This window comes from Nerophis ophidion, linkage group LG28 (genome assembly GCF_033978795.1).
Source record: "Nerophis ophidion isolate RoL-2023_Sa linkage group LG28, RoL_Noph_v1.0, whole genome shotgun sequence".
In the NCBI taxonomy this organism is placed as follows: domain Eukaryota; kingdom Metazoa; phylum Chordata; class Actinopteri; order Syngnathiformes; family Syngnathidae; genus Nerophis; species Nerophis ophidion.
The window spans coordinates 19,592,770-19,605,309 of NC_084638.1; the positions used below are offsets into that span (position 1 = coordinate 19,592,770).

The window sequence follows — 12,540 nt, forward strand, 5'->3', positions numbered from 1 at the left end:
TTCTGGTGTGCATTACCGCCACCTACTGTAATGGAGTGTGGACCGAGGTGGATCCCTACTCTATATTCTTTTACTTAACCCAGTGTTTTTTAAATATGTGTATATTGCTTTATATCCTATGTTTTCTGAATGCAATCCTAATATATCTCCCACTTCTAACCTAATATTTTCTTTTGCTAACTTATTTTCCAGTATTTCTTTTTCTCTATTATATTTCCTACATTGTATTAAGACATGGTCAACATTTTCTATCTGATGGCAAAAATCACACAGTCCTGTAGTATGTTTGCCTATCAATTTTAGTGAACTATTTAGATATGTATGGCCTAATCTCATTCTAGTAATAATGTCTTCTTCTTTCCTATTTCTACCCCCTCCTCTCATTACACCTACTTTCCTCTGGACTTTGTAAAACTCTCTACCTTTTGTTTCCTTATTCCAATTATCCTGCCACTTTTTATTGTGTTCTATCTTAATTATGCTCTTCACTTCTTCTTTACTGTGCTTAATCTCCATGTTTACTTCTGTTTTAGTGGTTGCTTGTTTTGCGTATCTATCAGCTAACTCATTTCCCTCAACTCCTACATGAGCAGGAACCCAGAGAAATGTTACCACACCTCCCGCTTTATTTATTCTGTAGATTGCCTGAACTATTTCATAAACTATATCTTGTCTTGTTTCTGATGCTATGTGTTTTATGCTCGTCAATGCACTGCTGGAGTCCGAGCACACGACTACTTTCCTAGCTTTGTTTTCCTCTATCCAGTTAACTGCCATATAAATTGCTACCAATTCCCCCGTAAAAACAGATAGTTTATCACTAATTCTTTTATTTAACACTATATTTCTCTGTGGGATAACTGCAGCAGCTCCTACTTTACTATTTATAGTTTTTGATGCATCTATGTATATCATAATATTATCAAAAAACATTTCCTCAATCCGTTGTTCTATTTGGTAACTATTTAAATGTCTATTCTTCAGTAACTGCATGTCTACCTTTGGGTTTTCATACATCCACGGTGGTATTGCAGGAATTGGTACTGTAGGGCTCACTTTAATATTGTCAATTTGTGTTTTTTACATACATCTCCTATTATCCACCCAAAACTATTCATTTTTTTCTTCCCTTTTTCTTGGCAATTTATTAGCACTTGACGGGTTGGATGTCCTTGCTTGGATCCTTTTAAGTTTGCCCAATAAACTGCTGAGAGTTGATCTCTCCTCATGTCCAAAGGTTTTTCATTCATTTCTACTTGGAATGCTGCCACTGGAGTAGATTTAGTAGCTCCACAACATAATCTTAACGCCTGCGACTGGATCCGGTCTATTTTCTCAAGTAGAGTTTTTGAAGCAGATCGATAAATAATGCATCCGTAGTCGATAACAGATCGAATTAAAGTGATATATATTGTTTTCAATGTCAACCCATCAGCCCCCCAATCTTTACCCCTCAAAACCCTCATTATATTTAACACCTTTTTACTTTTCTCCACTATCTTGCTGATGTGGGTTGACCAGTTAATATTTTTATCAAACCATATTCCTAAATATTTAAATACTTGTACCTCTTCTATGTTTTCTCCATAGAGTTTTATTTGGAGCTTGTTTTGTGCTTTCCTCTTCGTAAAATTTATGACTTTTGTCTTTCCAACAGAGAATCTTAAACCCCAAGCCGTCCCCCAGTCTTGAACATTATTTACCGCTTTTTGAATCTTCTTTTCTATATAATTTGTATTTCTACCTCTCTTCCACATCACTCCATCATCAGCAAACAATGCCACCTCCACTAACCCTTCCACTTCACTAAAAACTTCATTTATCATGATGGAAAATAGTACTGGACTTATTATACTCCCTTGTGGGGTCCCATTTTCCACTTTGTATTCTCTACTATATTCATTCTCTATTTTTACTAATAATGTTCTACTTGTTAAAAAGTCTTTTATCCATCTGTACATTCTTCCTCTAATCCCAATCCTATTTCGTTTCACCAGCAACCCCTGTTTCCACAACATATCATACGCTTTCTCTATGTCAAAAAATACCGCAATTATACTTTCTTTATTTATTTGTCCCTTTCTAATTTCCTCTTCCAGCTGCACTGCTGGGTCATTTGTGCTTCTTGCTTTGCGAAAACCACTTTGGTAGTTTTTTATAATTTCTTTTGACTCCAAATAATATATTAATCTTTCATTAATCATTTTTTCCATTACTTTGCCCAAATTTGAGGTCAATGCTATCGGCCTATAATTTCCTGCCTCTTCCGGATCTTTCCCTGGCTTGCATATTGGAATTATTACAGCTGTTTTCCACTCATCTGGTAATTTTCCTTCTTCATATATCCTATTATATAATTTCAAGACCACTTCTTTGCCGATGCTACCTAAATTTTTGATCATTTGATAACTCACCAGGTCTTTCCCTGGCGTCGTATTTTTAACTTTTTTTAAAATTCGAACCATTTCATCCAAAGAAAATGTCATATCCATAGTGTTGGTAAAACTATTATCGTTGTCTTCCTTCATTTCCTCAATATTTACACTAATTGTTTCTTCTCTCTTTTGTTTTTCTACATTTCTCAAATTATCATTACTGTGCACTTTAACAAAGGTTTTTGCTAAAAGTTCTGCTTTTTCTTTATTTCCTACCACACTCCGCATTCCATCTTTCATCACATGATTTTTATGTTCTTTTCTGACCCCTGACATTCTCTTGATCATTCCCCACACCTGGCTTAAAGGAGTAGTTCTATTTAGTGTTTCACAAAAAGTTCTCCAATGGTGTTTTCTTGTTTTTTTAATAACATACCTTACTCTAGCTTGATGCCTTTTATATTGGATCATGTCTTGGAAATTATGTGTTCTTCTCAATATTCTAAATGCTCTATTCCGTTTTTGTATTGCATCTGTGCACTCTTGTGTCCACCACGGCACTATCTTCCTTCTTCTCCCTATACTATTCCTTGGTATGCTCTGTTCGTCTGCTTCTATTATGCACTTTGTAATATTTGTATTTAATTGTTCAATATCTTGATTTATATCTACTTCCTTTAAAGTTATGTCGGTAATTTCCCTAAATTTCTCCCAGTCACCATGATTATACTTCCATCTTCCTTCTATCCTAGTGCTTTCTGTCCTATGATTTATGTTTATGTGAATGAAGATTGGATAGTGATCACTTCCCATTGTGCTGTATTTATTTACTTCCCACTCCACCTTTCCTGCTAACCCTTGTTACACTAGTGTTAAATCTATTGCTGTTTCTTTACCCGTGACGACATCTAACCTTGTTCCCGACCCATCATTCACACACACCAGTTCTTTTTCCTCCAAAAGTGCTTCCAATGTATCCCCATTCCAGTCATCCCTTTCACCCCACATTGTGCTATGTGCATTAAAGTCACCACACGAAATAATATTGCCACTCCAGTGCTCCATTATTGTTTCTAGTTGGTGAATTTCTAATTTCTTGCATGGATTATAGAAGTTTAGTACTTTGTATCTTTCTTTATTATTCCATACTTCTACTCCTACTATCTCTAGTTCTTGTTTTACTTTTAATATTGAATAATGCATATCTTCCTTAATAAATATGGCACATCCTCCTCCTTGCCCATCATTCCTATCTTTACGTATCGTTATATATCCTTTTATTATAAAGTTTAATTTTGGCTTCAGCCATGTTTCTTGAATACATATTATATGTGGTTTATTTTTCATATTATTAATATATCCCTTTAATTCCTGTCCGTTTGCTATCAAACTTCTGGCATTCCACTGAACAATTAACATGGCGTTGGATTGTGGTAACATGACTCGGTCTCGTCTACTCTCTGTAGCTCACCTTGCACCTGTTCCCAGGATAGTTCTTTTAAATTTAAAAACTTTGCTGCTGCTTTGACAATTATTTTGATTTTCTCAGTCTTGTTTCTAGCCTGTTCTGTACAATTTATTACATAAGCCAGGAATACAACTAGTTTGTCCATGGAAATTCCTGTATTTGCTGCCTCTTGTTTTTTTATTTATTGAACTATTTTCACTTCTGTCCTGTTCTGCACTTTCTTGATTTCTTATTTGAACTGCCTCTGCGTATGTAATATTTCGTTCAACTCTGATTTGCTGCACTTCTGTTGCCTGTCTTCTTATGATGCAGCCCCCATACGCTGCTGTGTGATTCCCGCCACAATTACAACACTTGACCTGTTCATTTTCTCCACATTGTCCATATTCATGCTCTCCTCCACACCGTCCACATCTCATCTTAGCATGACAAACACTAGCTATGTGCCCATAGCGTTGGCACTTGAAACAACGTACTGGGGGTGGCACGTAAGCTCTAACATAGAAGCTTAGATACCCAATCATGATTCTCTCTGGTAGGACCTCCTCTGCAAATTGCACTAGCACGGATTCGCTCTCAGTCTTTTCACCGTTCCTAAATGCCATCATTCGTTTCATCGTAGTGACAGTTCCTCCTTTTATTTCTCTTTTCAGATCATCTAAATTTTCTCCTCTTGGGATTCCTGTCACGACTCCTCTTGCCCCCTTTCGTTCTCCCACTTCGATTTTTTCCTTTATTATTTTGTTGCACAGTTTTTGCAATCGCATTGCTTTGTTCTTTTGCTCTCCATTTTTGCATTCAATCAACAGCCGTCCGTCCCTGAGCACCTTCGCTATCTCCACCTTTCCAATGTCCTTCTTTAATCCCTTAACCAGTGTCATCAAACTAATGTCATTCATATCTTGGTTTGATTTAAATGTATAAATTATCTTATATTCATCCATCATAACCCTTTTCCTCTTATCAACCTCTTCATCGTCTTCATGCACTCTTTTAGTACTCGCCTTTCCTTCACTCCCTCCTCTCCCCTTCTTTCCTCTCTCCCCTCTAGTCCTATCCATTTCCATACTATCCTCATACATCCCGTCACTATCCCCTTCCATCTCGATCCAGTCACAAAACAGCTTATGCTCAACCGCCAAAACAGATTTAGATACTCTCGCCGCCGCCAAATTCACTCCAAATGTTTGGTAGTTCCGCGTCTCTCCTTCCGGAAGCTTCCCTTCTTCTGATTCTTCCTCTTCGCTGGTTTTTCCACAACACTTTTTTGCCACACTTACTTACCATGGTTCTTTTGTGTCATCTGTATTTCATTAACAATGTCATCATAAACCATTACATACCAAACCAACGTTATTAAAAATACGGTGTTCATTATGAAACCGCACAGATCCGTACACAAACCTGAAAGATGTGTTCAGCAGCCTTAAATGGAAAATAAATCGATGTTTTACTATTTTATAATAATTTATTTATTTAAAATTTCAATAAGTGCATCAGCGACCAAATGCCTTTTTCAAACCATTGCTGTACAAAGATGGATTTGTTTCTCATTTTAATATAATAACAATTCCACAGTGGAGTATTGTGTGTGATGAAAATTAATTGTAACTAATTGTAAATTAGTTTCCAGTACAACAACACTTGCTGGTAGGGATGGGTACCGTTCACTTTTCAACCGATACAGCACAGATTCCGGTACCCCGAAATCGATACCTGTTCTCAACGTTTCCACTTTTGGGGACTTTTGTGTGTGGTAAAAATATTGTTTGTGATAATAAATCTCAATTTTTATTGCAAGATTTAAAATGATACTGTAATGATAACTGTTGTCCTTTAATTACATCTTGTTTAATTATTATCATATTATCATCTACAAGAAAGTGTATTTACAGTTGCAAGTCCAATACAATAGATGACAGTTGTTAGAGCCATATACTCTTTTTGTCCGTCAAATTCATGACGTCACTAAAGGGGTTGGCTCAAGGCCAAGTGCCAGTCTACTTAGGGAGGAGCTGGGATCTTGCCCAGGTGTTGCTGAGTGGAGGCGCAACAGTTTTTGACTGTGCCAGGCCAGTATTTTTTTGCTCCCGTGTATTTTCCGTTTTTGTTACAAAGTGAGTTTTATAACGTGACTTTGTGTTAATAAATATTTTTGTTAAACATTATCACAATTAGTGATGGGTTGATGAGGCTTCATGTATCGTTTCGACACATTGCAAAACTGTATTGATACTGTGTCAATACTGTGTCACTAAATACTGACATCTGCTGGACATTAAAAATCCCTACAGGCAGCCTATGGACCGACTCAACTGACACTGATTATAGAATAGAATACAATAGAATAAACTAGAATAGAAAGTACTAATTGATCCCTGGGGGAAATTCAGCACCACAGTTCGCACACAATAAACAATAATAATAATATATAATATATAACATATATTATATATATAATATATGAATAGTATATATATATTCTACATTTAAGTGCAGTCAAGGAGGAACATATGCATTATACAGTCTGATGGCTGTCGGTATGAAGGACCTCCTGTGTCCTTCCGTGTTACATTTAGGGAGTCTGAGCCTTCCACTGAACGTGCTCATTCTCTCTGCAAGGTCCGAGTGTAGTGGGTGGGAGGTGTTGTCCATAATGGCTAGGAGTTTTGCTAGACTTCTCCTCTCTGACACCACCGCCAGAGAGTCCAGCTCCACTCCCACCACGTTGCTGGCCTTTTTTACCAACTTGTACAGTCTGTTTGCGTCCCTTGGCCCGCTGCCCCAGCAAGCCACGGCGTACAAGAAGGCGCCCGCCACCATCGACTCGTAGAACATCTTCAACATATTTGTACAGACGTTGAAGGATCCTAGCCTCCTGAGAAAGTAGAGGCGGCTCTGTCCCTTCTTGTAGAGGGCCTCAGAGTGTTTTGACCCATTCAGCTTGTTGTCGATGTGTACTCCGAGGTATTTATAATCCTCTACCATCGACCCCCCTGATGGAAACAGGGGGTCGCCGGACTACTCCTTCTCCTTCCCAAGTCCACAACCAGCTCCTTGGTCTTCGTCACATTAAGCTGGAGGTGGTTCTTTCCACACCATGTGACCAAGTCCTCCACCAGTTTTATGACCTAGTATGTACAATAATATAAACCAAACCATTGTATATCATTTAGGATTATTTCATATCTTAATTTAAATAAAAATAGATTTTTATCTTTTTTAGATACAGTCAATAAATAATGTGAACGTGATTGATTGATTGATTGATTGATTGATTGAAACTTTTATTAGTAGATTGCACAGTTCAGTACATATTCCGTACAATTGACCACTAGATGGTATGCACATGTATCATAACATGGAAATCTAAGAGAACGTGTTGTGAATGAGGATGCTTGTGGACTGGGAATTTTTTCATTATTATTATTTTTTTTACATGCGCTCTGAATACGCACTGTTGATAGATTTATTGATTGAAACTTTTATTATTAGATTGCACAGTACAGTACATATTCCGGACAATTGACCACTAAATGGTAACACCCAAATAAGTTTTTCAAAGTGTTTGAATCGGGGTCCAAGTTAATCAATTCATGGTAAAAAGGTAATAGGTTTTAGCTGGACTTGAACAAGTGCCCTAAGGAACTCAGCATGGACAACTACAGTACTCCACTCTACCAACTGAGCTATCGAAGAAATTGTTTGCTACTGCTTTTTAATGTAACCAATGGGATGTCTGTGTGGGTGGGACAATGCTGGAAAGTTTGAGTGAACAGGATGAAATGACAAGGAAATGAACACAAATACCTTTTTTTTCCGATATATGATCAAAATATTCCCACACGGTGGAAATGATCTCCGACGACGATAAACAACGAATGACCAACGACAGAAGTGCGGCGATTCTTGCACTGGCAGCAGCATCTCGTTGACAAATGCACTTCCTTATAAACACAGGTTGGCGCTCAGGTGCCAATGCGACACAGTTCGCGTATCGGTCACGTGACCAAAACAGCTCATGATCGGTCATGTGACTTTCTAAGAGTGGTACGCGCACCGACACAGGGTTTTGCTCTACGAGCTCGACGAATGCATCGCTGTTGTCAGACCCATCACTAGTCACAATTCTGGACATCAATTATTAGCTTGCTGCAAACGTCTGAACTTGCTTCATTTATATTCGGCAACCAGTAGCAGTAATAGTTCAGGACTTTACCGCTACATTCAGTAAAAAACTGCCTCACTTGTTTATAGGGAAGCAACAATAATACAAAATTGCCATTGTTAAAATGTGTACACACAAATATTGACAAATCCAATGCATTGGTGACTATTTGACTTGACATGCGTGTGGGTTGACTCTTCCAAATGGAGGAGGAGGAGGAAGCACACACCTGCACTGATGAACATAAACAGCCACAGGAGGACAGTGTGGCTCGACGTGACAATGATGGGCAAGGCGTTGAGGGGTTGAGGGGAAAAAACATGTGGTAAAAATGACACCCAAGGCTCTAGGTCACAAAATTGAAAGTTTGCAGGGGGAAAGAAAATTAAAGTTGCAAAGACTCTCAATGCTGAAAGAGGGGGTCATTGTCGTATTAAATGACAAAACACGTTCATATGAGCTAAAGGAGGAATTGAACAAGTTTATGGATTTATATCATGCAACCAGAAAAGTGCACAAAACTTTGTTGTCTCTGTTGCCAGATGATGAGTATACTAAACATGAGACATGGTACAAAGCAAACATGTTGAATTTTGATGGTTTTATTGACAAAGTTGACAGGTTTATGTATTCTCAAAATGATGATGAAAATGATGATGAGGTTGAAAAGGAGGTCACATTAAAAACAAAGAGTGTAAGTGGAAGCTAGCAAATACCTTTCACATAAAACACTCGAGATGGTAGGGAATAGCTTCTATCTATCGACCTCTGGATTATGGGCCCAGCATGCTTCCGCTGCGCCACTCCATCCATCCATCCATCCATCCATCATCTTCCGCTTATCCGAGGTCGGGTCGCGGGGGCAGCAGCCTAAGCAGGGAAGCCCAGACTTCCCTATCTCCAGCCACTTCGTCTAGCTCTTCCCGGGGGATCCCGAGGCGTTCCCAGGCCAGCCGGGAGACATAGTCTTCCCAACGTGTCCTGGGTCTTCCCCGTGGCCTCCTACCAGCTGGACGTGCCCTAAACACATCCCTAGGGAGGCGTTCGGGTGGCATCCTGACCAGATGCCCGAACCACTTCATCTGGCTCCTCTCGATGTGGAGGAGCAGCGGCTTTACGTTGAGCTCCTCCCGAATGGCAGAGCTTCTCACCCTATCTCTAAGGGAGAGCCCCGCCAACCGGCGGAGGAAACTCATTTCGGCCGTTTGTACCCGTGATCTTATCCTTTTGGTCATGACCCAAAGCTCATGACCATAGGTGAGGATGGGAACGTAGATCGACCGGTAAATTGAGAGCTTTGCCTTCCGGCTCAGCTCCTTCTTCACCACAACGGATCGATACAACGTCCGCATTACTGAAGACGCCGCACCGATCCGCCTGTCGATCTCACGATCCACTCTTCCCCCACTCGTGAACAAGACTCCTAGGTACTTGAACTCCTCCACTTGGGGCAGGGTCTCCTCCCCAACCCGGAGATGGCACTCCACCCTTTTCCGGGCGAGAACCATGGACTCGGACTTGGAGGTGCTGATTCTCATTCCGGTCGCTTCACACTCGGCTGCGAACCGATCCAGTGAGAGCTGAAGAACCCGGCCAGATGAAGCCATCAGGACTACATAATCTGCAAAAAGCAGAGACCTAATCCCGTGGCCACCAAACCGGAACCCCTCAACGCCTTGGCTGCGCCTAGAAATTCTGTCCATAAAAGTTATGAACAGAATCGGTGACAAAGGACAACCTTGGCGGAGTCCAACCCTCACTGGAAACGTGTCCGACTTACTGCCAGCAATGCGGACCAAGCTCTGACACTGATCATATAGGGAGCGGACTGCCACAATAAGACAGTCCGATACCCCATACTCTCTGAGCACTCCCCACAGGACTTCCCGAGGGACACGGTCGAATGCCTTCTCCAAGTCCACAAAGCACATGTAGACTGGTTGGGCAAACTCCCATTCACCCTCAAGAACCCTGCCGAGAGTATAGAGCTGGTCTACAGTTCCACGACCAGGACGAAAACCACACTGTTCCTCCTGAATCCGAGGTTCGACTATCCGGCGAAGCCTCCACTAACTGTATATGCTTCCTAGCTTTATGGAGGCGTAGATTGAAATACTATTGCTTAGGGACAAGCAGTAGAAAATTGATTGATGTTTTCCTGGTGAGAAACCTGTCTGTTTTCTGAGACGAAAATAATTTTTCCTTGTCAAATAGTACTAATGCACCCCAAAGAAGAGGCGTTTGTTTCTTCCGCAGAACTGGACTTCCAACAGTAGAGGTACCGACACTGTGGACTTAAAAAGATTAAATGCTGACAAACTTGTCAGTAAGAAAAGGTTCAAATCCCTTCTAATCTTTTACATATATTCTTAGTTTCGAATTAATCCCATCCATCCATCCATTTTCTAATGCTTGTTCCCTATGAGGTCGCGGGGGGCGCTGGTGCCTATCTCAGCTACAATCAAGGGTAAGGCAGGTTACACCCTGGACAAGTCGCCACCTCATCGCAGGGCCAACACAGATAGACAGACAACATTCACACTTACATTCACACACTAGGGACCATTTATCCGCAACACTGAATTTGAGTCACTAACTCTAATAAACAATTTTCCCTTTTTGATATTTTGTTATGCATCCTAATTTCGAGGAATGCAAAAAACAGTAGTAAAGTACTTTAATATCTGTAGGACTGTGCAGTATCTTTGGGTCCAAGCAATACAACATTACAGGACTCTCGCTACTATGTTGGATCCACTATGGACTGGACTCTCACTGTTATGTTGGATCCACTATGGACTGGAATTTCATAATATCATGTTAGACCCGCTCGACATCCTTTGCTTTCGGTTTCCCCTGGGGAGGGGGAAAGGGGATTCATATATGCGGTCCTCTCCAAGGTTTCCCATAGTCACTGTCACCGACGTCCCACTGGGGTCAGTTTTTCCTTGCTCGTATGTGGGCTCTGTACCGCGGATGTCATTGTGGCTTGTGCAGCCCTTTGAGACACTTGTGATTTAGGGCTACATAAAAAAACATTGATTGATTGATACAATTTTCAGAGAGGTATACTGTGGTCACTGCTCAAGGTTAAAGAAGATGTTTACTGATGAAAATAATAGGAACTAAAATCACTCCCCGTCAGGGAATCGAACCCTGGTCTTCCGCGTGACAGGCGGAGATACTGTCCACTATACTAACGAGGACTGCAGTTCCTTGTGTTTTCTAAAGGACAAGCCAACAATCCAAGCCTATCCCTGCCACGCCACAACCAAAGTGATGCCATGTCATATGTTTGCCGTCTCATAATGCTGATAAATTGATCATAAAACACATTTATGGCGGTTTTGTGGCCGAGTGGTCTAAGGCGCTGGATTTAGGCTCCAGTCTCTCAGGAGGCGTGGGTTCAAATCCCACCACAGCCAATTCTGTTCTGGTAACCCACTTGTTTCTTTCCTGACCTAAGCAATTAGATCTAGCTTGGTCCTCATTTGGAATGCTCAGGAAAACTTGTGGAAATCAGGCCAAAACATTAGCTTGAGAGTTCTTTACGCTGGGAATGTGATCAAAAAGAACACAACCCGGGGTGAGGATGTGTGCAGCAGTCCAAATACAACATAAAATGAGTGAAAGTGTAAATATATGTTTTTTCACCTAAATAATTTTTTTACGTATGCAGATTACAAAGGCTTTTGGTCTGACTTTCCCACACAGTTATAAGGATGAAGACCCAGGATAGTGAAAAAGGTAGACTTTCCAAAAGTGAAGTGGATTCAGAAAGGTTCATGGCATCTGTGCCAGAAACAAAAATGCAAAAATGTATTCATCTTCAACATCAATTATTCAGTATAGCAAAGGACAGTTTTGTTGTAATTAATTAGGTATGGCTAAAGGTGGACATGTTTGTTTTTGTCAACCTGTCTTCTGAAAATCTGCACCCCTAACTTAGACATTCAGGCCACTTGTATTTGTTCCTGTATTCGGATCACACCGCAGTGACGTATCGCTGGTCAGCACGGAGCGACTTGCAGGAGGGAGATGGCCTGTCTGGTGACATTGTGTGGAAACAACAACCTCACCCTCAACACAGACTACACCAAGGAGTCAAAAGAGGACATGAGAAAGGAACGTCTGTTCGCTCTTGTTAGAGTTGTATACTTATTCCAAGCCCAAGTCCATATTCCTGCAGAAGTTTCCAAAGACACAAAAGTTCCCGCTCAAAGACTTTTGCAAAACACATTTCTGACTTTGTACAACTGACATGGTGTGGGGGCTTCGTGCATCCGTCAAAAAGGCAGGCAGAATGCAAGTGTCTGGATTAGCCATCATCTCCCTGGTGGTCTAGTGGATAGGATTCGGCGCTCTCACCGCCGTGGCCCGGGTTCAATTCCTGGTCAGGGAAACACTGTCAACCCTGTCTGGGAGCAATTAATTTATTTTCCATCTCATGTTTGTGTTCATTGGATGCAGAACATTAACATTGACATTTTCAAAAAAGGCAACAGGAAAATTGTTAGACTGTTCTTCGG

The 12,540-nt window shown here is 40.7% G+C and overlaps 1 protein-coding gene and 3 non-coding genes across 5 annotated transcripts in view; 2 read left to right on the top strand and 2 right to left on the bottom strand.

Moving 5' to 3' along the window:
- Positions 1 to 12,540, bottom strand: part of LOC133545407 (oocyte zinc finger protein XlCOF6.1-like) — a 235,001-nt gene that overhangs the window by 38,216 nt on the left and 184,245 nt on the right. The gene's annotated exons all lie outside the window — the stretch shown is intronic.
- On the bottom strand, positions 11,146 to 11,217 carry trnad-guc (transfer RNA aspartic acid (anticodon GUC)). The gene has a single exon. It is a non-coding gene; the product is annotated as a tRNA-Asp (tRNA).
- Positions 11,355 to 11,436, top strand: trnal-uag (transfer RNA leucine (anticodon UAG)). Its single transcript has one exon. It is a non-coding gene; the product is annotated as a tRNA-Leu (tRNA).
- Positions 12,342 to 12,413, top strand: trnae-cuc (transfer RNA glutamic acid (anticodon CUC)). The gene has a single exon. It is a non-coding gene; the product is annotated as a tRNA-Glu (tRNA).